This window comes from Aulostomus chinensis, chromosome 5 (assembly GCF_037954235.1).
Source record: "Aulostomus chinensis isolate RoL2024-O1b breed Wild chromosome 5, RoL_Achi_v1.0, whole genome shotgun sequence".
NCBI classification, from domain to species: Eukaryota; Metazoa; Chordata; class Actinopteri; order Syngnathiformes; family Aulostomidae; genus Aulostomus; species Aulostomus chinensis.
In genome coordinates, this window is record NC_141324.1 from 908,265 (window position 1) to 933,608 (window position 25,344).

Sequence of the window (25,344 nt, forward strand, 5' to 3'; positions counted from 1 at the left end):
TAGCAGTCAGGGCTGGACTTGATTAGTACTGCACATAGTACACACAAACACACACACACACACACACACACACACACACAAGTGTCACACATGCATCTGAACACACACACCTCACACATGCATCTAAACACACACATCACACATGCATCTGAACACACACACGTGTCACACATGCATCTAAACACACACACCTCACACATGCATCTAAACACACACACATCACACATGTATCTGAACACACACACGTGTCACACATGCATCTAAACACACACACACAAGAGTCACACATGCATCTGAACACACACATCACACATGCATCTGAACACACACACGTCACACACAAGTGTCACAAATGCATCTGAACACACACACGTCACACATGAATCTAAACAAACACACACATACACACAAGTGTCACACATGCATCTGAACACACACACGTCACACATGAATCTAAACAGACACACACATACACACAAGTGTCACACATGCATCTGAACACACACACGTCACACATGCATCTGAACACACACATACACACAAGTGTCATTCATGCATCTGAACACACACACACCTCACACATGCATCTAAACACACACACACGTCACACATGCATCTGAACACACACGTGTCACACATGCATCTGAACACACACACACAAGTGTCACACATGCATCTAAACACACACGTCACACATGCATCTAAACACACACACACATCACACATGCATCAAACACACACGTCACACATGCATCTAAACACACACACACATCACACATGCATCTGAACACACGTGTCACACATGCATCTGAACACACACACACCTCACACATGCATCTGAACACACACACGTGTCACATGCATCTGAACACACACACATACACACAAGTGTCACACATGCATCTAAACACACACATACACACAAACACACACACGTGTCACACATGCATCTGAACACACACACACCTCACACATGCATCTAAACACACACACACATACACACATGCATCTAAACACACACACATACACACATGCATCTAAACACACACATACACACATACACACAAGTGTCACACATGCATCTAAACACACACACATACACACATACACACACGTGTCACACATGCATCTGAACACACACACACGTCACACATGCATCTGAACACACACACACCTCACACATGCATCTAAACACACACACACCTCACACATGCATCTAAACACACACACGTGTCACACATGCATCTAAACACACACACATACACACATGCATCTAAACACACACACATACACACATTCATCTAAACACACAAACATACACACATACACACAAGTGTCACACATGCATCTGAACACACACACAAGTGTCACACATGCATCTGAACACACACACATACACACAAGTGTCACACATGCATCTGAACACACACACGTGTCACAAATGCATCTGAACACACACACACCTCACACATGCATCTAAACACACACACGTGTCACACATGCATCTACACACACACACAAGTGTCACACATGCATCTACACACACACACTTCTTCTTTCATTTTGTGTTTGGATGAAAGTTCTGTTGCTGAAAAAAAGAGGTTTTGCCTTTTTCTTGAAGTAAACATCAGTTGGTCTAAAGTGACCCAAAAACCATGGATGTGACAATCGTTCATGATGTTAAGATGAATGAAGACATCAAACAGATTTATCTAAGAGGTCTGTTAATACCCCTCTATTTACTGATGTGATTTTCTTGAGGTTCATTTTACCATTTTTTTAACTGAAATCCAGGGTTTAGGGACTAAAAAAGACCCAGAGACCCACAACAAAAATAATAAACCAGTATTTCCATGGATAAGGAAGCCTAACAAGGTCACCAAGAGATGGAAACAACTTGGAGGATAGAAAATTGTTTCAGTTTATCTGACAGCTGATTGGAGACGTGGCTCAAAAGCGACCGTTACCATAGAGATGGGAACAGAAAGCTGACACAAGAGGAAGGTTCCAGCTCTGAAAAAGGACTTTGATCCAAATCTTGAACTGCCAGTAGAAATATCCTTTTGTATGTTGACCTTTGTTGACAGAAGTCACTTTAGCTTGGCAGTGAAGAGAATGGCTGCTAGCTTGACAAAGAACTGCACAAACCAGGTTCAAGCTGGACTTTGGACCCTGGTATCTGCAACGACTATATCAACTCCTAATCTAGCAGCTCTGCTGGGTCCAACTATTTTACAGAACATTTGACAGACCTGTGGAGCAGTGAGGACACACAAGAGTGGACCTTTGCTATCTGGGTGTCCTCCAGTCAGGTGAGTGAAGTCATCCGGTCAGGTGACTGAAGTCATCCGGTCAGGTGACTTAAGTCATCCAGTCACGTGACTGAAGTCATCCGGTCAGGTGACTGAAGTCATCCGGTCACGTGACTGAAGTCATGTCAGTCAGGTGACTGAAGTCATCGGTCAGGTGACTGAAGTCATGTCAGTCACATGACTGATGTCATCCGGTCATGTGACTGAAGTCATCCGGTGAGGTGACTGAAGTCATCCGGTCAGGTGACTGAAGTCATCCGGTCAGGTGACTGAAGTCATGTCAGTGATGTCACTTGGCAGGCCTGTCTTTGCCGTCTCATTCCAGAAAAGAACCCAGACTCCACCTGTGGCTTCATGATCACTGATGGACCTCTGGTTGGAGGCTGGACGATGATGTTTGGACTGGAAGGAAAACTCCTTGTCCAAATTGATGGTGTTCAAATTTAAAGTCCCACAATCAGAAGCAGCTGAATCTGACAGGTGGAGGTTTGGAACTACAAGATGGTGATGTTGTCTTGACTCCATGCTCTGACTGTCAGGGTGGATGACAGCTTCTTCTGCTGCTGCATCTGAGTGGCTAGGATGGGAGGTTTTACCTCCCCAGGTTGTCTGGTTCCAGGGGACATTTTAAAATTCCAGTCCCCAGCCTGGGCTGAACCTCAAACAGAAGTCAGTGAGGATGGGCATCCCTGTAGGTGCTCAACATGCAGCAAAGGTTTTAGTGACAGAAGACATTTGGATGAACACATGAGAACACACACTGGGGAGAAACCAAAAATGTACCTGGCACGAGGCTAAACATGAATTAATTTTTACCCCATCTGGAACGACATCAGTCAGGATCCTGTCATGTTTCAACTCACTCTACTTCCTGTCACATGGATGACCCATGATCGTCCTTGGACTCAGAGACAGAACCGTGTGTGGAAAGAGGATTCCCAGGAATCACTTTCTCTTTAAAGTGGAAAGCCTTGACACCAGGCTAGCTAAGTGAGACCCTGTTTAAATGGAGTTTCTCTGTGGAGCGTTCTGACAGGTCTGCCTGATCATAAAACCACATGAAGCACCAGGCCCAGACCTGATGTTGATCAAACAAACAATTCATTTACAAATGTTCATCAAAACTCCTTGATAGTCACATTGTTGATAACAGCTTGAACTGACATCAAATCTGTCCTTCAGCCTGCTTCAGTCCAACAAATGACTCCAGCTGGAGCTAATCTGTGTCTTCGCTTCATCCAGTACAGCTGAACTGTTGGTGGGAATTTGCGTCCAGTGCTCCAATCTATTGATTTAACCTGGCTCAGAGCTGATATCCCCTCACGTCCAGAGCTCTGCTGACTGGGGGACAGATCTCAGTCACCCAAAATATCCAAATGTCACTTTTCTGGAATCTCAGTTGGCATAACAACAGCGTGTTGGATCGTTTGAAGACACCGGAAGACATCAAATATTCCGCAGGCGAAAGAATGGGTCTGTGCAATGAGTGAGACTGCATCCTATGAATGTGTGCTGAGCAGATTGAGTGATGATGGGAGGCAGGGGGCGACCCTGTGGGACAGGTCATGGGACTACATAAAGACAAATGACCCCACGAGGGTTCCGTTTTTCTCTTTTGTTTTGTTGAGGTCTCATGGTCCTGTATGCCACAGTCACAGATGGAATATGTGGGAGATGTTGGGTATGTGTGTATGTGAGTGTGCACATGTGGGAGTGTGAGAGCACACTCAGGCGCCTGCACTCTTCTTCTTTGTTTTGCTGCCTGTCTTCTCTTATCCTGTGTGATTCTTTATTTATTTGATTTGATGTGCTCAGTCTGTCGTTACAACTACTCCTTTTATTCATATGTCTGTGCTGCCCTTCCTTATATTGAGTAAACTGTCATTTACCAAGCCTCAGAAAAGTTCAAGAAAAAAAGACAAAATGTCAACAATGACTCGTTGCAATTGATGGTGGAGAATTGCAACAAGAGGAAGAGACACCTTGACATGCGTCGGCCCGTGCATTCAAGTGCCGAGGCATCGGACAAGGCAGGGAGTCATCGAGAGAGACTGTCTGACCCCTCCCAACCCTGGCCTACACCCAATCACAGAGCAACCAGGCTGCAGGAGCCGCAGCAGGTCGGACACACTCGGAAAACCAGCCGCCCTCAAAATGAAGTTTAAATGATGTTGAGCTAATTTGGGTGAGACGGCCAGTCACAGCAGGGTCAAACCAAGAGGCAACCCCCCTCTAAAACATTAAAAATGGATCTGGCTACCAGCACTGTTGCTAAGCTAAATACTCGTCACCATCCTAACGAGTCATGAAGAGCAAGTCAGTTGGTAGGAGGGAACCCTAACATCCACGCTGCTAACAGTGTTAGCATCAGAGAGGGTCAGCAAGGTGAAGGCCAGGTCTTCAGGGGTTTTTGAGGACTGCTTGGAAATTGTCCACAAGCTAGCTAGTTAGCATAGCCTCGTAGCTTGCTAACTTACAAGGTTTGCTGTGGCTTTCGTAAAAAACCACCGGCAGGAACAACCGAGCAATGATGGAAGAGGTTTGAGCGAGTTGGACCAGGGTCATGATTGAAGAACATTATGATGCAGTGACAGCTGGAAACTGGAGGACTTGATTACAATATCAGTTCCCGCTACATCCTGTCGTGTGACCAAATCTACGCTGCCATCTTAATCAAAATGTAAAAATCTTGTAAAAATTAGTTTTTAAGACATATTTTAACACGGCTTTTTAAAACATTGTTTTGAATCTATTTTTGATAAACCAAAAACCAAGTGCCTCTCGGAGTTCTCCATCAGAGCTGCGTCACTCACAGTACCGAACCCTGTAGCGACCCTGGGGAAGTGGGAACCAAAGACTCTGAACTGACACTTGATAGTTCTCTCTTTTTTCAATGTTAGAAAATTGTTTTAAATATGTTTTTCTTGTAAAATAGAAAGAGTATGCACTACATTTATCCAGCGAACAAGGGAGTGAAGTTCATACTGAAATAAGATTTGTGTTGTTGAAGTCGTCCTCATTTTTACATAAATTTGAGTCGTCTGTCTTTGTGTTTTTGTTCCTTTCTACTTTTGGGAAAGTGTTTTTAGTTCACTCTTGATTTCTTGACTTTAACTGAAAAACAAAACTCCACAAAAACAAACCAACAATTCAAAAACTCCCAAAACAAAAACTAACATCAAAAGTATACAGTCTTCAACCCTGATGATGGATGACCAGGTTTCCAGAGGTTCTACCATGTGACCGACCCCTTCATAAAGGTGACGTTGTATTTCACAAAAACCCGTGGAGGACCCTTCAAAATGGGGGCAAGCACCTCAACATCCATCACGCTGGACAGCAGCAACAATGAGCCAGACCATCGACACTCTGCAGCCACTGACTCTGATTCAGAAAAAGAACCTTCTGATGAAGAGCAGCACACGCAAATCACAAAAGTGGAAGCTCCTTTTAAGAGGAAAGAAGAAGAAATAATCCACAAGGAAAAAAAGGAGAAACTGGGGATGAATAAAAGAAGAACCTTTGCTCCTTCCCTCCCAAGATGGCAACTGAAACAGCATCATGGCAAATGCAAATTTTGGGGAGTAAAAGAAAAGGCTAGGAGAGGAGGTGTTGCTCCTGTCAGCAAACGTTGACCTCCAACCCCAAATACAAGGTAGGACTGGTCTTCATTGACTTGGTGGACACCAGAGTTTTCAAGGAGTCGAGTCCTAACTGGAAGGTGACTGCTTACCTGTGAGGGACAGACTTGGACCACGTTGACCCAGTAGATGGCCTGGGGCCCGTTTCACAAAGCAGGTTCATCAAACCCTGAGTTTCATCCTGACCTCCGAGTTGATCTACCCTGAGATAGAAAACTCAGTTTGCGGTTTCAGAACAGCAGATTTGAATCAGTTTGATCAACTCTGAGTAAGTTCACCTGGGGTAAAGCGCGATCACGACAACTCTAAAAAGCCAGCATGAATGGAGCCCCGATTCACCGAGTCACCATGGCGACGGAGAAGCGGAGAGCTTGGTTGTTCACGTCAGTGGAGTTGGAAATCTTGATGCCATCATGTGAAGAGTTCCAACACGCGTTAAAAAAGAAGTGCAACACCGCTGCAGCTGCAAAAGAGAGAGAGATGGCGTGGAGGAACACTGCTGCTCGGGTCAATGCAGAAGTTTAAATGTAGTCCTTTGCAATCATGATTACTACGGAGGAAGCTGCTTCCATGGTAGCGCATTAATTGATATCGTTTAGATGCAGTACCGCGGGGGAGAAACGCACTTGGCAGCAACTTAAAATGAAGCATAGAAACATGATTCAAACAGTCAGACCACCTCAGGGGTACCCCATGTTCTGCATTGTAAGTTAAATATTAAGTGGCTGTTTGAATGTGTACAATAGTTGTTTGATCCCCAACCAATGCTGGTTTCATACACAAATGTCTTTTCATGGATATCATGTTCTAATAAAGGATTTAGCCTTTTTAAACAAACACAGACTTCTACTCAGCCAACAGAAAGAAGGCAGATGCCCGTAAAACGGGTGGGGGCCCAGCACCACCACCACCTCTAACAGAGGCACAGGAGCAGGACCTGAGCCAGAGTGTAGGAAGGCCAGTGGCTGAGGGAGTTCATCCTCAGAACAAAACCCCCAAGACACCAGTGCCTTCATGAAATGTAATATGGCTTGAGATATATATACAGTATATATATATACATAGAGAGAGAGAGAGACAGATGACATGAGAGCATGACTACGACTGGTGATGTTGCCAATGTAAGGACGGAGGAGGTTGTGTATGTAGACGATGGACTGTGATGTGAAATGGTTCCGATACTGTCTGGAACAGCAAGAACGTCTATGGTCTGATCTCCATCTCCTGACGAATATTTAATTGTGCGCAGCAATGCTGCACCTTCATCCACGGGATCATCAACAAAAGGACCTGCCATGTTAGTTGAAAACTCGCCAAAACTTGTCTGCTGATGAATGAATGTGGAAATCAAATGGGGGATGTGGCTCTGAAAGTGGGCGGAGTCAGCGAGAAACTCGAGGTTCATTGTCAAAAACCTGGTCCCGACCAGGTTAGTTTCAGGGCGTCTGTTACTGCGGTAACTGACCGAGAGTTTAAGTTACCGCTGTCTGTGAAACAGGCCAGAGTGAACCCTCTTTCTCTGGTTTGAGTGACCTCCCTTTGTGAAGCGGAAAACTCTGAGTTTTCCTAATTTCAGGGTTAACAGACCCCGAGTTTTCACTAAACCTGCATTGTGAAACGGGCCCCTGATCCTCATCAACCCTGAACATCTGAAGGACAGGAAAGTCTTTATCTGACCTGGCTCAGAAGATGGTCTGGGTCTGGAACTTGGGAAGGTTGTGACCAAGACCTTTAGAAACCAGGAAACATGTTGAGACAGGGGAGAGTGAGGGGAAGATGGAAACAGTGTCTACTGAGAAGGACAAAAGGAGGGAGCACTGCCATTTTGAACCGGGAGGTTCAAGACCACTACATGCTGACTGTCAAGGCTTCACTTTGTCTATTGAGTTGACACTCCTTCTTCTTTGAGCGCTTTGGTTTTGTTTGATCTCCCTGAGATTTTGGTTGTTTTTCTCTTCATCTTTTTTCCAAAGGGCCTTCAGTTGTTTGTTTTATTTGTGAACTTTCTATTCTTTCATTCAAAAACACTTTTAGTTCTTTGTTTAAATAAAAAGACCGTTTTCACAAATAATTTGAAATATGATGTTACGTTTGTAATGCAGCCATTAAATATGTTTCAATATCAATGTTGTTTGAATATAAAATGTTGGTTTCTATAAATGTTCTTCCTTCATTTCACTACGTTCTCTTTCCTCTTTGATCCTCCTAATGACTCACTGATTTATCCTTCTATGGTTCTGGTTCCATCAGTTCTAAAATACAGTCTCCAACAGACAGAACCAGAGACCTGCGTGTGCTCCAGAGTCCCTCTGCTTCTCCAGCTCCCAGGTTCTCCACCTTCTTTTCTCAGGCTGCTTGTCATTGCCTGGACCAGGACCCAGGATCTCCATGAGGTGCAGACACCATGCTGGTGGTTCAGCTGGGGAACCCTCCTTTCGGCCCCCATGCTGGGGAAGCTAGCATGGCCCCAGACCTTTCCCTGGACTGCTGGTATCCTGATATCTGGAGACTTCACCAACCGTGGGACGTGAGACTCAGATTCTCACAATAAGACAGACAGAGAGAGACATGTTGTGAGATTTGTTTCAGATGAAGTTTATTGCCTTCAGCTGATGAAATCATTCGTTATCACGCGCGTCCGGCGTCACGGAGGCCGACGTGCTGCTGGCGTCACGTCTGCTCCTTCCTCTAGCGTCTTGGTAAAATCCAGTTTCACCTGCATCACACAAAGACGACCAACATGAGCGAGCAGCGCCAGAACAATGAGACAAAGCACATTCAAATCCAGGAGGTGACAAGTAGTGTTTTCAGATGGAGTTCATGCCAAAGTCCTACACTGCTTTGATTCCAACTGGCCCTTTTCTCTTCATGTAGAGGGAGCAGCTGTGTGTGTCAGCCTCTGGCTGCCTCTCCTCTCAGCTAACACACATGCTAATGACCCCCAGGTCACCTGACAGCAGGGCTTCACTGGACTGGTTGTCTAGATGAGCGGCCCAATGTCAAGTTGTTCTGGACACAAACTTTGATCCGTCTCACTCAAGTGTGGTGCAGCAGGCTACAAACGGCCTTGGCCTCTTTAGGAATGCTGACTCAGCATCAGCCATCTGACCGTTCAACCACACTTTCATGAGACACCCACTTGAAATAACACACGTGTCTAGGAGGTGGGGAACTATTGGCTGCTCTAAAATACATGGGTCACATACATGTTCTGCTGGTCATGGGTAGGAATGCATTACCCATGCTCCTCCACTCCACACAAGAATACTACCTTTCTAACCTAGCTGCTAGCTAATGTAACGCTAGCAAGATAAGCTGTCCTCCCTAGCAGGAAGCAAATGCAACTCACACAAGTGCCTCCCTCAGGATGGTGGTTTTCCGTGAACGGTGCTTACGTTCCATCCGTGGTGTTGTGGGGAGGAGGGCACAGGCCCCCCTCCTGGAGGAGAAAGTCCTCAATGACTCTGAGTACCTCTCTGGAGATGTAGGCCATCCATTCTTCCTTCAGCTGTTTCCTCTTAGTGTTCTTCAGCAGGAGTGTGAGGTCAGCAGCTCCACAGAACTCCATCACAGCCAGAGCTGGGGGCCTGGTCCACCACCCCAAGGTGGCGGGTGTTCTGCTGGACAAGGATAGTTCAAGTTGAGCTGTTACCCTTTTGGATCCTGGCTCTTGGAGTGTTGCTCTCTACACCTGAGGTGGGGTTGTTTTGGTGACATTGGTGGAGCAGCACCTGGGGGAGATTTCCCTCATCTTTCAGGGACGGGCGGCTCAGTCGCTGGATGAGAGCAACGCCGCCGCCTGTAGCGCACCACCGTCCACCCATCGCTATCAAAGAAAGCCTGGACTGAAAACTACAAAGCTCCATCTTTTACGTCTTCTCTTTTGAGGAGCTCTTAAAATGTAAAAACTTAGCATTTTTTAATAAAATGCACGATTAAATATAAACACACATGACAGGCCGAGTCTTCTTGAATAGAGAAAGAAAGAGAGGGGCAGGAAAGAAAGGTCCTCACCAGGAGTGTGAGGTCAGCAGCTCCACAGAACTCCATCACAGCCAGAGCTGGTCTTCATGTCCAGAGGCCTCCTCTTACTGGAAGCACCCTAGTAGGTGGCCATGTTTCTGTGCTGGGATTCTTCTTCATGCTAACCTCCAGTTTAATTTCCTCCTCTTCATCCTCCGTGACGTCCAGGACCCTGGTGGTAGCCTGCTGTCCAGCCTTGACATGTTGTCTCTTGTAGACTTGTCCATAGGTGCCATTTCCACCAATGGAGCCAAGTCTCGTCCCAGCTTCTTCTTCCTTGCACTCCCGTGCCAGTCTCACCTCCACCTTCCCCCACGTTGAGCTTTTCCTTCGTCTCCTCTCATCCAAAGCAACATGAGCCACTAGCACCAACCAACACTAGGTTCTGCGGGCCTTTCTGGATGGAGTCTGCATGTTCTCCCTGTGTGGGTTCTCTCCCTCCTCCCACGGTCCAGAGACATCAAGAGGCGACGAGGCTGACTGACAGTCTAGATTGACCGTAGGTACGACTGAGATTGTGAATGGTCGTCTGTCTCGATATGTTGGCCCTGCCATGGACTGGCGACCTGTCCAGGGTGAACCCCGCCTCTTGCCTGACAGTCACTGGGACAGGCTCCACCCCCCCTTAACAGGAATAAGTGGAAGAAAATGGATGGATGGATAAATTGAATGAATAATTAAGAGGGATAAAAAAGCAAGAATATGTAGTTAAATGAAGGAAGAACATTTATTTAAGTCAACATTGAAAAGGAGAAAAACAACATTGATATCAAAACCTGCATTTCACAGTGACATCACCAACGTAACATTCATTCATTCATCCATTGTCTTCCGCTTATTCCTTTCTATTCAGAGTTGCGGGGGGTGGAGCCTATCTCAGCGTCTACAGGCGAGAGGCGGGGTTCACCCTGGACAGGTCACCAGTCCATCGCAGGGCCAACATACAGAGACGAACAACCATTCACACTCACATTCACACCTACGGTCAATTTAGAGAATCAATCAGCCTCGTCCCCTCTTGACGTCTTTGGACTGTGGAGGAAGCTGGAGAACCAGAGAGAACCCACACAGGAACAGCGAGGACATGGAGACTCACCCAGAAAGATCCTGCACTCGAGCCGGGACTCCCACCCGGAACCTTCTTGCTGCATACTGCATCGGCGTGGTCTGTGTGGTGTAGTGAATTGTCCTCACCATTGATAGTCATTAAAATCACTGGTTTCCCCGGTGATGTGGCGGTATTTTTGCCCTGATAAGAACAGCATGGTGCCCTCACAGCTGGAAAAATGCATGCTGACCAAAAAAAGGAACCACTCCCTGCTATTATTTGTCACAAGCCAGAGATACATATGAAGAAAAATTAAGACTTGGGTCAAGACATACCTTGCTCGTGGGTGCAATAACCATGGTTGTTTTTCATGATGTGGGTACTTGGAGGAATAGCTTTAAAGAACCATCAGTGATGGATTCCCTGTTGTGGAGGGGCTGCTTTTTGTGATGCAGGCCGTCACAGTTGCCACAGAGCCACTCCTCAGGAAGACAATCTCTGTACCTGTCAGGGAAAGGCAGTATGATTATAAGATGATTTCATGGGAATAGTAATAGAAATATAAATTCAATTTAAGAGGGTCTGAATGAGGGGACATAGAAAGTTGGATTGATTTGGGATGTGTCTCAGGGTTCCACCCTTCCAGTTGGGCACAGCAGGCCCACACAATTTTTCCACATTCCTGTGGGATGCTTCTGAAATGTTGAAGTTTTCTACCACCCCAAAAGAAACAATAATTACCCACTGACCACTCATTCTAAAGAAAGCCTACCATGGAATACATGTAGTCTTTAAGAATGCCAACCGAATGACAGCAGGCTCACTGCAGTGGCAACACAGTGGATGACCAACAGCCTCTTTCTGTCAGAGGCATTGAAGGTTGTATGGTCTTGACTCTTTCTATCGCTCTGAGGCTTCCTGCTGACGGAAAGACCAGGATGATGCTGAGCTTCTTGGAGGCTCATTAGCATGGCATCATGCCAAAGTAGCAGAGAGCATCTCCATGGTTTTTTCTGTAGAGAAAATACAGAGGGTAGAAGTAGAGGGAGGGGCAGGAGAGGCTCTTTCTTGCTTTGACACTGGAAACTACACACCTGTTTATTAGCACTGGAGAGCACTGGGTTGTGCTTGGCTGTTGTGGGCCAGGCCTGATGAAGATTCTTCCCAGGGTTGAAATGCTGCCTTTTTGGTTTTTATTTCAAAGCAATTTGATTTAAAAATAATTTGATTTGATTTTTCATAAACAATTTAAAACATGATTTCCATTTCATTTGATTTCATATTTTCATAATGAATAATAAATAATATAGGACCCTTAAAAATTCATTAAATACATGACAAAGGCTACGCCGATACACTAAAAACAGAACCCAGCAATGGGGAACTCCAAGGATGATGACCCGTGGATGGTAGTGCACTATGGCCAGTGCTGCCGTGCACATCCACCTCAAGGGGACTGGTGGTATGGTGGTCTGACAAGTGGATGGACCGTGCACCTCCCTTCCCATTGAGGGGAGGGTTTTTTGCTCATTCACCGAACCCTAACCCTAACCACTAACCTCTGATGTAATTATTAAAATAATAATAAATAATAATTATTATTATCAATCGTAAAACATAATTTCAGATGAATATGTTAGTCAAAACAAGTGTCTTTCATTTCATTTATTATTTAAAGGGTTAAAAAATAAAAAAAGGAAAAAGAGGGGTTTCATTTCATTTCATCATCTTCATCGTCCTCCTCTGATCCGGTTGGTCTGGGTCGGGGGGGCAGCAGCCTCAGCAAGGAGGCCCAGACTGTCCTCTCCCAGCCACGTCCACCAGCTCTTCCGGGGGAATCCCGAGGCGTTCCCAGGCCAGCTGAGATATATAATCCCTCCAGGGTCCTGGGTCGGCCCCGAGGCCTCCTCCCTGTTGGACGTGCCTGGAACCCCTACCGAGGGAGGCGTCCTCACCAGATCCTTTATATGTCAGACAAGTGAACTGGTACTCCTCTGGGTCAAAGGTGTCGGCACCCTGTTTCTCCACGTTGCTGGCCACGCCGTCATCGTAGTTGTCAATGTCACCCTGATCTTCCTCTTCTCTCCATCATCCTCATCTTCCTCTTCTTCAGAGTTTACCCCAAAGTCTTACTCATTGCTGTCAGATGCCTAGCTGTTCAGGTCCACAGACATCCAGTCCACTAAATCAACCACCTGGACAGGTAGAGGGTCGGCCTACCTGTCGGAGCCCAGTGGTCCGATGGGCTGAAATGGCTTATGTGAAACTCTGCCTGTTCTTTTCTTCTCTTCAACGCCTCCCTCTCCACCTGCTTGTGTCACTGTTCAGAGACACTTTGACTCCCTGCCTGTCTGAGGTGCATGGAGAGCGGTTAGGGCTAGGGGTTCGGTATGAACTAAATCAAAAACGTCAACATGTGCCCGTGCGACGTTTCGACACAATTTGTGTCTTCCTCAGGCTGGGTGCAAAGGAACAAAAGTGGCCTCCAAGCACCCGAGCTAACAGCCCCTTCTCCATGTACCTGTTTTGATATGCATGTCTTTTAGGTCACCGTCTCTTTGAGGCTAAACTGTTCAGTAACTTTTGTGTACATACAACCTGTAGGGGGCAGAGTCCCGAGACGCTGGCTACCCTCCCCAAATGTGTGTACGGGCTTTCCGATGGTAGCAAGCAGGTGTGTGTAGGAGCTTCCTAGCCTGAGTGATGCCAACTTTAAATTCCACGAGCAGTGAAACAAATCAAGTGAAAGGTTTGCCCTCCATCCGGACAGGCGTTCACTCTATCGGTGCTGCTCAGGGTGAAGGTTCAGGGTTTTAAGGTAAGTGTCCCCTCCCACCTAAGTGCTTTCTCGTCTCCCATTTCGCATGGGTTACTAAGATATCCTGCATGAAGCCTGAAGGTGGTGGGGTTTCAAAAAAGTCAACTTAATAGCCTTTAAATATGACCTGGTCCTTGTGGCCTTAGGCAGCTCCATTTTAAACACGACAGCTCAATTCTCACTCTGTCACAACATTAGTGATTAAGATAAAGTGGCATATATTCTTTGAACACATAAAATCAGTGGAGGTATAAGGTAAGACTACCACCCCAGCAAAAGTGGTGCACTTTGGAACCGTAAGGGCTAGGTTTAGAATTATGGCCTGCCCTCCACAAACGTGGGGAGCAGGAATGCACAGTCCTTCCTGGGGGCTTGGTCCACCACCCAAAGATGGTTAGGGTTTCTGGTGGTTTTAGCGAGGCCACAAAGAGTTATGAAGGTTCAGTCACATGGAGGACACAGATCAGGAGCCCTAAAACACCACGTTTGACACAATCTCTCACTCGCTGGACATGCAGACCACAACAAGTATTGGTGGCAAAGGAGAGGTGGAATGAGTACTAAATAAAACAAACTGAAATACTGCCACCCCCCAGTCATAGTACTTGAGAGTACTATTCTAGAGAATTACTCAAAAATACTTCACTGAAGAGCATGCAAGTACTTTGGTCAGGTGCTGAACATAGGGTTAGGGCCCCTCATAACCATAATGACATCAGTCTCAGCGTGCAACCTTTTGGATTGTTTTTAGCTTTCCTCAGGCTTTGTTAGCCTCCCAGTTCAGTCAAGGCATAGAATCTCTTTTCCAAATGACAGGCTGGGTTATCATAGGTACAAGTCTTTTTCAGTCCCTCCTAATGTGGAGGGTCACTCCTGCTTTCTTTGCCTTTTTCCACAAATTTACAAATTAAAGTTTGTGATACAAAAAAAAGGCTCACAACTAATCAGCGAAATGTTTCATTTGCTTCTTTAGTTTTGTCTATTTCACAAACAAATGGTTGACAGGCTGTGTCACATTCCAAAGCAAAGAGGGGAACAGATAAAAAAATAAAACAAACAAACAATACACCAATATGTACATTTACACATGAAGATTTCTTTGACGAGAACGGTTGATGAAGAAAACGGTACTCCGTCCGTTTTCTGGCCTGGTGGGAAACACACTAAGGGGAAGGGAAGTTACCAGAAATGAGAGCAGAGTTCAATTTCAATATAAAAGCGGGAGCCAGGAGACAAGACAGACACAAGGCCAACCAAGAACACCGCTAGGGCATGGACGTGACATTGCCGTCTGGGGAGGGAAGGGACAAAGGTTCTTCTTGAGATTTGTCTTCAGTGTTTCACTTTTTCTCCGATGTTGGGGTGCTAACCTCAGAACTGGAAGGCTCCCCCGCAGTTTTTGTGAAATAAGACTTCACCTTTATGAAGGGGTGAGTCACATGGAATCTTAGGGAGCTGAGACCAGAAACGGTACCTGTCCTTCACGTGTGTGTGTGTGTGTGTGTGTGAGTGTGTGTGTGTGAGTGTGTGTGTGAGTGTGTGTGTGTGTGTGTAAAACACATACTGACACACATTAAAATACCCATTCATGGGTTTTTATGAAGTTGATGGGAGGCTGTGCATTGTTTGACAATGACAGAGTCAGAGAAGGCAATCCTGGTTCAAATTAATCTAACATGACACAAAACCTGACCGCTCTGGGGGGTTCATCTCTCACCTAACACAGTTGGTCACCCCCCCCCCCCATCAAACCTGTCACCATCAGAGGAAAGCTTCCAAGCTCACCTTTCCAGCAATAATCAGCTGCTGTCACCAACTAAGAGCGGTCAACATTTGCCACACTGGAGCCCGTTCACTACGGCTGGAATGAGGTGTTCCTGCAGCAACGTTAGCACCCCTGTTCATTCCCTGTAAATGTGGACCTCCGGAAACTTTCCCAGCTCCCCCAACTGTGGCAAGAGGCCCTCCAGTGTTAAGGGTGACACCTCCAGCCTCAGGAGTACCTTTTACATGCAGCATCCCAGTTCTCACTTCCACCACACCACATCATTCCTACCTAAAGTCCTTCATGGGACCTCCATTTCAGGGGAAAGCGCGTTGCCATGTGGTGAGAGGATCCTTTCTTGATGCACCTGTCAGTGAGTTCCCACCACTTTCAGAGACTTGAAAAGGTGCTGGTCAAGAAACACCATCTTGAAAAAAGAGAAACATCACTTTCTAAGAGAGTTTGTTGACAGGATTGAAGGCAGTTTGATGAGTGTCATAGGGGGAAAGGAGGGTTCCCCAGCTGAACCACCAGCATGGTGTCTGCACCTCATGGAGATCCTGGGTCTTGGTCCAGGCAATGACAAGCAGCCTGAGAAAAGAAGGTGGAGAACCTGGGAGCTGGAGAAGCAGAGGGACTCTGGAGCACACGCAGGTCTCTGGTTCTGTCTGTTGGAGACTGTATTTTAGAACTGATAGAACCAGAACCATAGAAGGATAAATCAGTGAGTCATTAGGAGGATCAAAGAGGACAGAGAACGTAGTGAAATGAAGGAAGAACATTTATTTGAGTACATAAACATTTGTCAATATTAAATACACACATTAAACAGTTACATCACCAATTCAACATGATATTAGAAATTAGGAGTAAAAATGTGCTCATTAGTTCAAAACAAACAACTAAAAGTGCTTTTAAATGAAAGGATCAATAAAACAAACGACTAAAGGCACTTTCACAACAAAAGATCAAAAGAAAAACCCAACAAAATTGGTTGGGGAGGAGGGAAAAGACCTGTCTGAGGAGGAGAAAGGGGGTGCACAGTCCTTCAGTTCTTGGGACCCCACTTCTCCCCAGCACCTTGAACTCCCTGAAAATCCCTGCTATTGAACTGTAATCCTGTTTTGATGTGTTTCTGCAATGCTGCCTGCAGTGACACTGGAAGGAACCCTCAGGATTCCCAGATTTCCCCAAATGCTCACATGGCTTTGCTGTGTGCAGCATTCATCCATGTCCTGGTCACAAGCCATGCCTACAAATCCAGCAGGGAGGTGCAAAGGTGCGGCCGTTAAGTGGGTTGGGATCACACGCTGCTTCCTCAGTGGGGGTTGGGTTTGGGTTAGGAGAATGGGTGGTGGACCACCCTTTCCCTGTTTCCACACATGTCTCCTGGTAGCCTGGTCTGGCCTGGAAACAAGTGGACACCATCAGGGCCACAGAACTCCATCACAGCCAGAGCTGGGGGCCTGGTCCACCACCCGAAGCTGGTGGGGGTTCTGTTGGACAAAGATAGTGAAGGTGAGCTGTTACCCTTTTGGATCCTGGCTCTTGGAGTGTTGCTCTCTACAACTGAGGCAGGGCCTCAGCACCGTGTGGCACGGCAGCTACAGGCTGCTGAACAGAAGGCTCAGCGGGGGGGGGGGGGGGGGTCAAGGCAGCACAGAGAACTGTGGGTAGCAGTCCTCCCTCCACCTGGGACCTCTACACCTCACGATGCAACACTTTAAAAATGGGATGCTGTTTTTGTTGTCTGCCCCTAAAGCCACTAAATAAATAGTACTTTAAAAACAGGACATGGACAGAGCAGCCACTCACTACCGCTCAGAAGTGAGGACACCCTCTTCTTCAGTGGTGTCCTTTATTTGGACTACCTTCTACTTTGGAGATTCATACTGAAGACATCAAATATATCAAACAAGATACATGGAGTCATGGAGTAGAGCCAAGAATTGTTAAGAACTGGAACAGGTTTGATATTCTAGCTCCTCAAAGTGCCCTCCCTCTGCTCGTCCTTCTCTCAGGGAGCTTCATGATGTCATCACCTGAAAAGGTTCCCCTCTCAGGTTCACCTTGTCAGGTTCCTTGGTGGAACTTCCTACCTTCTTCCTGGGGTGGAGCATCAGTGGAGCTGAGCAGAAGTCAGGTTTGTCCCCAGCTGACAGCTCCCTTTTACAACTGGTAGAATTCCTGTCATGGCAGGAACCAGCAGCTCAGTAGAGAGGAACCACCATCCATCAGTCCTCTCAGACCTGAAGGTCAGGCGCTGTGGAAAACTGAGAAATCTTTGAACGTGTCCACGAGTGCAGTCGCAAAAACCAGGAGCTGCAACGAAACCAGCTCAGGTGAGGACCAGATCCAAGTCAGATTCCTGATGACGTCATCAGGGGGCTTTTCCAGTGTATTTGATCCTAGAATTCTGTCTTTGATCTCAGGACACATCAAAGAAACTGAATTCTGGCGAGTGTGTGAGAGCCTTCCAGGCTGGGCTAGAAAACCCACCTCAACCTTGTGTCTCCAGAGGAGAAACCCCAAGCCTGTGTTGTAGCAGCAGGTAGAGCCATCAGTCCACCACCATGAAGCCCCACTTTGTCAAGGACCCTGCACATTGGAGACCTTTGGTTCCACCGCCGTGGCTTTGTGGACACAGAGAAGGAGAAGGGACGGTCTCTCCATGCAGGGATCCATGAGCCACATGGAGGCCTCTCCTCCCCTCTCCTCTCTCCTCTCCTCTCCTCGTCTCTCTCCTCTATTCTCCTCTCCTCTCTCTCTCCTCTCCTCCTCTCTCTCCTCCTCTCTCTCCTCTCCTCTACTCTCCTCTCTCTCCTCTCCTCTCTCTCTCTCTCTCCTCTCCTCTCTCTCTCCTCTCCTCTCTCCTCTCCTCTCCTCTCTCTCCTCTCTCTCCTCTCTCTCCTCTCTCTCCTCTCCTCTCCTCTCCTCTCTCTCCTCTCCTGTCCTCTCCTCTCTCTAGAGCCCAAATCAGGTCAAACCAGAACAGGTGTGGGAAGGCCTCTGTCAAGGTCAAAGGTCACTGGAGACCGTCCTCTCAGTGTCTACATTCAAAAACCCCAACTTCAGCAACTCTGTCCCTCAACCTAAACCAACACTGCTGATTCAGGAGCCCTCCAGCTCCTGGGCCCTGGTACATAGAGAGTTGAAACTCACAGGACCTGGTCCTAGTGGGGCCGAGACTACGTGGACAGGTTTTGGTGGATGGAGCCCCAAGGGTTCACTGAACAAGCCCATTCAGCACCAACACCTCCAGATGGTGTGAGGCTGGACAGGTCTAACGGCCTGGGTCTTTACTGCACTGTAAAAAAAGGGTCAAAAGTCTGGCAGCAGCGTTTCCAGACGGTACCGTCCAATTACAGTCATGAACTGTTCCACAAAATTCCATGGAAGAAACTGTAAAAATACCCAGCAGCTTTCCCAGTCCAAACTGATGAAATTACAGTCCATTTAGTGTTGAGAAATGTGCTTTCAACTGCAGGAAAACAGGCCCATCATGGAAAACACATGAAGAACAAGGACCTTTCAGGTTCTTCTCTCAGTTCAGGGCTCTTACTGGTTCATTTATGAAACAAACCAGTCTATGAGCAGGAATTTCCCATTAGAAAAGTTCATTTGACAGTGGAAAAGCAAGCAGAGTCCATCAAAATAGCCCAGTTTAAGGTCCGTCACTGTCAAGTGAAGCTACTGAGTTGTTACTTTCTGAAACTGAGCCAACTTTCTACAGTGATTTCCTGTCAGATTCTGGTTTCTCCAAGTATAAAAACTACAACAATGTATCAACACAGAATCTGTGCTTTGAACAATAGAGGATTTCTGCATCTTGCCAGTATTAGTCCATCACTTTAGAGGACTGGAAGGGTCAAACATTCATTGGACAATGGAAAACCAAGCATCGTCCATCAAAATCCATGAACAACAGCTCCATTCAAACAGAAGCTCTGGAATTGGAGTGTGTTAAAGTGAAGTTCTGGAATGTTCCACTTCATCTACGGGGATTTCCCATTAAAGAACAGATTTTACTACGTTCAGTGTTCCAACATGAACCTTCAAGGAAACACAAAGGTCTGTAAATGTGTGGCATTGAACACACTCGTTTCAGTGAATTGTGAACAAACATTTCTTGTTAAAAATGTTGAAAAAGCAGCAGAGTGTCAGAACAGGAAGTGACGCCACATTCAAGGCAACCTGGCAAAGTAGGAATGCAGCATTGTTTTATACAACTGTCCGATGAAGTGTTGGACCACCAAAACAGTGGTTTTGATGTGGAACAAAGGAACTGATGTAGAGATACTTGAAGGAAAGGTTCAGTATTTGAACTCTGGGCCCAAGCTTCATGTTGTCAGGGACTTTCTCCATTCTTAGAAACCACAGCTTTGCTCGGTCCCTGCTCCGCCTGTCCAGCAACACCAGGAAGGCCTAAAACTCTCCTCCAAGGGCAGAAGGTCTTTGAAAACTAAGACTCAACTCAACTTTATTCATAAAGCACTTTAAAAACAACCACAGCTGAAAACAAAGTGCTGTACATAAATAGTCATAAAACATAATAATCAAGTGAAGAACAATAAAAAATACTAAAACAGGAGCAAAGTCTCATGCTGGGTCAAAAGCCAAGGAATAAAAATAGGTTTTAAGATTAGTTTTAAAAATGGACAGTGAAGAAGCCTGTCTGAGGTGCAAAGGCAGATCGTTCCATCATTTGGGAGCAGCAACAGAAAAGGCTCTGTCCCCTCTGAGCTTCCGCTTAGACCTCGGTATCTCCAGGAGCAGCTGGTCAGCTGACCTGAGGCACCGAGCAGGAGCACGAGGGTGAAGCAGCTCAGAGAGGTAAGGGGGGCCAGACCATTTAAGGATTTAAAAACAAATAAAAGAATCTTAAAATGAACCCTGAAGTGCACAGGCAGCCAGTGGAGGGAGGCCAGAACGATGGGCTCCTTCTTCCTGCTCCGGTTAAAAGTCGAGCAGCAGCATTTTGTACCAACTGGAGACGTGAGAGGGAGGACTGGCTGATTCCAAAGTAAAGAGCACTGCAATCATCAAGCCGAGACGTGATGAAGGCATGAATCACAGTCTCAAAATGCTCTCCTGCAAGAAAGGGCTTCACTTTTGCTAACAGCCTCAGATGAAAGAAGCTGGACTTCACCACTGCACCTATTTGACGATCTAGTTTGAAATCCCTGTCCATCTTAAACCCAAGTTTGAAACAGTTGGCTTCACATACAGAGCCAAGGGGCCCAAGTCAATAGGGGGAGGTTCACAGGAGCCACTGGGGCCAAACACCATCACTTCAGTTTTCTTCTTGTTAAAATTGAAAAAGTTTAGGGCCATCCAGGCTTTAATGTCATCAAGACATAACAGAAGTGGCTTGATTGAGAGAGCATCTTTCTTCTTTAGTGGCACATCTATCTGACTGTCACCAGCATAGCAGTGAAAAGAGATGCCATGCTGATGAGAATGGAGCCCAGAGGAAGTACATACAATGAAAAAAGGAGAGGCCCTAAAATTGAGCCCTGTGGAACCCCAAATGACTGAGGAGCAGGGGAAGATTCAGAACCAGCAAAGCTTACACACAGAGTTCTGTCTGTCAGATAGGACCTAAACCACCGCAGAGCACTACCACAAATGCCCACTAGGTGCTGCAACCGAGATAATAAAATATTGTGATCCACTGTATCAAAGGCAGCAGTTTGGTCCAGCAGGACAAGAATCACATCATCTCCACAGTCGTTTGCCAGGAGGATGTCATTGAAGACCCTAAGCAGTGCTGACTCTGTGCTATGCAGAGTCTTAAAACCTGACTGGAAAACCTCCAGAATATCATGCTCATCCAGAAAAGACTTCAGTTGAGCAGACACAACTTTCTCCAAGACCTTAGAAATAAAAGGCAACTTAGAGATGGGCCTAAAGTTAGCCAATACAGTGCTGTCAAGGCCAGGTTTCGTAAGCAGTGGTTGCACTACTGCATGTTTAAAACTAATGGGGACAACACCAGAAGACAGACTGCTGTTACTAACGCCCAGAACTGACTGCCCCATACTGGGGAAAACCTCTTTTAAAAATGAGGAGGGACAGAATCATGAGGGGAACCTGATGGCTTCATGTGGCCAACCACATCTTTAAAAATGACAAAGTCACAGGCTCAAACTTATCGAACACAGCCGGGCAACGGACAGAAGCAGAGGGGTCAGCGGCAGGATCTGAGATGAGAGCCCTCCTGATAACAACCTTGTCAATGAAAAAGTGCAGGAAGTCATTGCACATTTCAGTGGGTGCTTCCAGGCAGACAGGCTGTGGGGCATTCAGAGCAGAGTCAATGGTTTTAAATAGCACACGTGGGTTGTGGCGATCAGACACAATAATGTCTGACAAGTGTCCTCTCTTAGCCTCTTTAACAGTCTAAGACTGATGGTTGTTCAGTCACGACACTCAGGGCTGCCACACCAATGTCAGTGTGTTCTCTTGGAAAGCCAAGCCTTCTGTCAACAGTTGTGTGCTTCTGGAGAGGAACAGAGACACCAACACTACCTTCTTAGCTGCTGTTTGGTCCACAGGAACCTGCATTGTTTGTTGTTGTGGGAAATCATGTCCTAAAATGCCAGTTTGTTGTTTTTGAGATAACCTTTGGCAACATTTGGACATGGAAGTGGGCAGGCAGACAAAAAGTGCCACAGCTGATGCCTTCCAGGAGGTGCAGAGATACCTGGCAGAGGGCAGTACTTCCAGGGCCCAGGATCCAGTGAGTTACTGGGCCAACCAAAAGACAATCTGTCCAAACCTCTACCAGCTGTCCCTACAATTTCTTTGCACTCCAGCCTCATCTGTGCCGTGTTTTCGACAGCTGGAGAAGTTTTATCAAAAAAACGTAACAGACTTAATTTTAAAATGTCAGAAAAACGTATTTTTTGAAATAAAAATTTGTAAAAGTCCTCAAGCGTCCTCATTACCAACATTTTCACTTAGATTTTCACATTAAGATACATCTTCACATTGTTTAAAGACATGGAATGATCCAATATGAACGCAAAGACTTCAATGACATTATTGTGTACACCAGGTCATCAAATCAGTGTCAGTTCAGTCTGTCAAGCCTGCAGGGAAGTTTAAAGTCCAGCAGGTGTCAGTATTCAGTGACACAGTATCAACACAGTGTGTCATTGTGTCGACACGCTTCATGACGCTTCATGACGCTTCATGACGCCTCATCCACCCATCACCAGTGTGGAGCGTTTGCTTGGTGAATTTAAAATGAAGACATTTGAATCAACTTGATGTCGTCCATAGTCCACTGATGCAGCGGTCATGTTCTCAATGTGTGTCACAAAGTGCATCTGTTGCTGTTGGCTGTTTAGTTGGAAACAAGAGTTTGAAAACAGCACACCAATTTGTTTCCTGATGTCGCAGAGGATTATGGGGAATGTAGTCTGATAGTGTGTGCTAGTCTGCAGGCATTCAATGAAGTGTCATCTAATTCAAAGGACTATGATGATGATGTATTGTTTCATAGTGTGTGGCTAATTTGGCTAATGCTTGACAACACCAACAATAATAATAACAATAACAATCATAATCATAACAATAATAATAACAATTACAATAATAATTATAATCCTAATAATAAAAATAATAATCATAACAATAATCAGAATCATAATAACAATAATAATAACAATAATAGCAATAATAATAATAATGATAATAACAATCATCATCATCATCATAATCATAATAACAATAATAACAATAATAATAATAATAACAACAATCATAATCATAATAATATAGATCACAAAGTAGCTTAGACCAGGCCAAGCCTTATGTAGTGATCCTGGAAACATTGTTTCATGGATTTCTGATGATCATTCTGTCCATATTGCATGACTAGCCTCCTCCTTCATAGTCAAACTTGAATGCGATGGTGCGAATGTGTAAATTATAAATAGAAAAGTATTGTTTACAAGTAAATTGGGCTCTGCATAATTAGCATGATTTTGCTCATGTTGAAGGGAAATGTAAATTATTCTTGGAACTGAAATATACCCTTTTATTTCCTTGTCCATCCTAGGACTCTTACCTGCTCCAAATTGGTCCCTTCAAAATAAATGGTCAAACCAAGAGGAATACCACTTGTGTATTCTTGAGCCCTTTCAAGTAGGGACGATTCATCAGAAAACTGGACAGTGGGGCTCCCCTGGCGATGACTGGTCTGCTGTCTCCCCGTCCCGGCTGAAAATCCAGTCTGTGTCAGTTTCAGGGACCTCTCTTCCTGCACTGCTTTACTGGGGAGCGCAGCCTGCTGACAAATGACTTGGTCATAACTTTATTCTTTGAAACCCTCTGAAGATCTGGAATCTTATTAAACAATTGCTTGGAATGTCAGATGTGTCAATCCACACACCTGTATCATAGAACCATTTGTTCAAGCCAGCGATGATGGACAGTGTGCTTCTGGAATGGAGGAAGAGAGGACTCTGTTCCACTGGAGAAGATGGTTGATAACAAATCTGCTTCATTCCTTCAGCTCCAATCTGAACACCTCCTTCCTCAGACACACTTTGGCATCATTGTGTGCGAGGATATTCCAGAGTTCACCATTAAACCAAAGAGCAACATCTTTGAAGATTTACTTCTCTCACGTGGAACTCCCAACATTTGATTTCTCGCTTGGTCACTGCCTTTGATTCCAGTAGACGCCAGTCCTCTCAGGGAGGCCTGGGCCAAAGAACTGGACGTCCCAGTGTCAGAGGCACTGTGGGAGGAAAGCCTGGTCAGTGTACAGGAATGTTCCATCGATTCGAGATACAGACTGATTCAATTCAAAGTCTTGCGTATACTTCATTTTTCCAAAATTGGGCTTAGTCAGATATTTGGATCTGTTTCTCCCACGTATGATGGATGTCGTAGTGCTGAAGGATCGATGGCACACTTCTTCTGGCACTGTCCTGTTCTCAGTAACTTCTGGTGGGATATATTGGATTGGTTTTCCAAACAAGACTGGAACTTTGCTGTATTTGGTTGCTCTGACAGGACGAGGACTCTTCCTCCTTTTCAAAAACAGGCTCTACAAGCAGGCATGGTTGCAGCTAAAGAATTCAAATTATTAAACTGGAGGGCTCCATGTTTCAAGAGGTGGCTTCAGGAAATGCTTTCTGTTGCTGAGATTGATAGGAAGTGTTTTTCTGTTGTCTTATGTATTATCTGTTCATGATACTTTGAACTCATGTGTACTTATAAGTCAAGCATATACATGATACAAGTTCACGTGGATCTAATAGTGAAAAGGTGGCACAAATCTTTGATATATTCTTTGAGGGCACACGTTTTGAATTCATATCTTTGCTTCTGGGGGGACCTGAAACAACATTTTCAGATGGGGGTCGTGGCCAATTACACATCATTTTTGGTGTCCTTGTCATGGAATGGTTTGAGAACCCCTGACAGAAAGTTTTTTCAGAAAACAGGATTTAGAAGCCTTTTTTTTTAGAATCGGCTTCAGCTGTAAAAGGGTTAGTTATGTTTCATTTCAAGAGCCACACACCATTCCTGCGATGTCAGGAAGTCTTGGAAAGGTGGTGAATATTTCAGAGGACTTCACTGGATTGTGAACCATTGCTTGGCGATGGGTGAAGGTCTGTTTCATCTTCTCCTTCATGATTACCTCATCAGTTGTATGCTTCATCAGTGTAGCAACCCTTGGATCCCCAAAGAGAGTCTCGACTGATGCCTAAGGCGTC

The 25,344-nt window shown here is 45.7% G+C and overlaps 1 long non-coding RNA gene across 2 annotated transcripts; it reads right to left on the reverse strand.

Annotated features, from left to right (window-relative positions):
• Window positions 1–16,504: 16,504 nt before the first annotated feature.
• LOC147260827 (uncharacterized) lies at window positions 16,505–25,344 on the reverse strand. Of its 2 annotated transcripts, XR_015116176.1 has the most exons (4): window positions 25,269–25,344; window positions 24,009–24,359; window positions 23,685–23,903; window positions 16,505–17,103 (listed from the first exon to the last, which is right to left on the reverse strand). It is a non-coding gene; the product is annotated as an uncharacterized LOC147260827 (long non-coding RNA). The 2 variants fall into 2 exon arrangements; XR_015116175.1 differs by lacking the exon at window positions 16,505–17,103 and having other exon boundaries at window positions 23,413–23,903.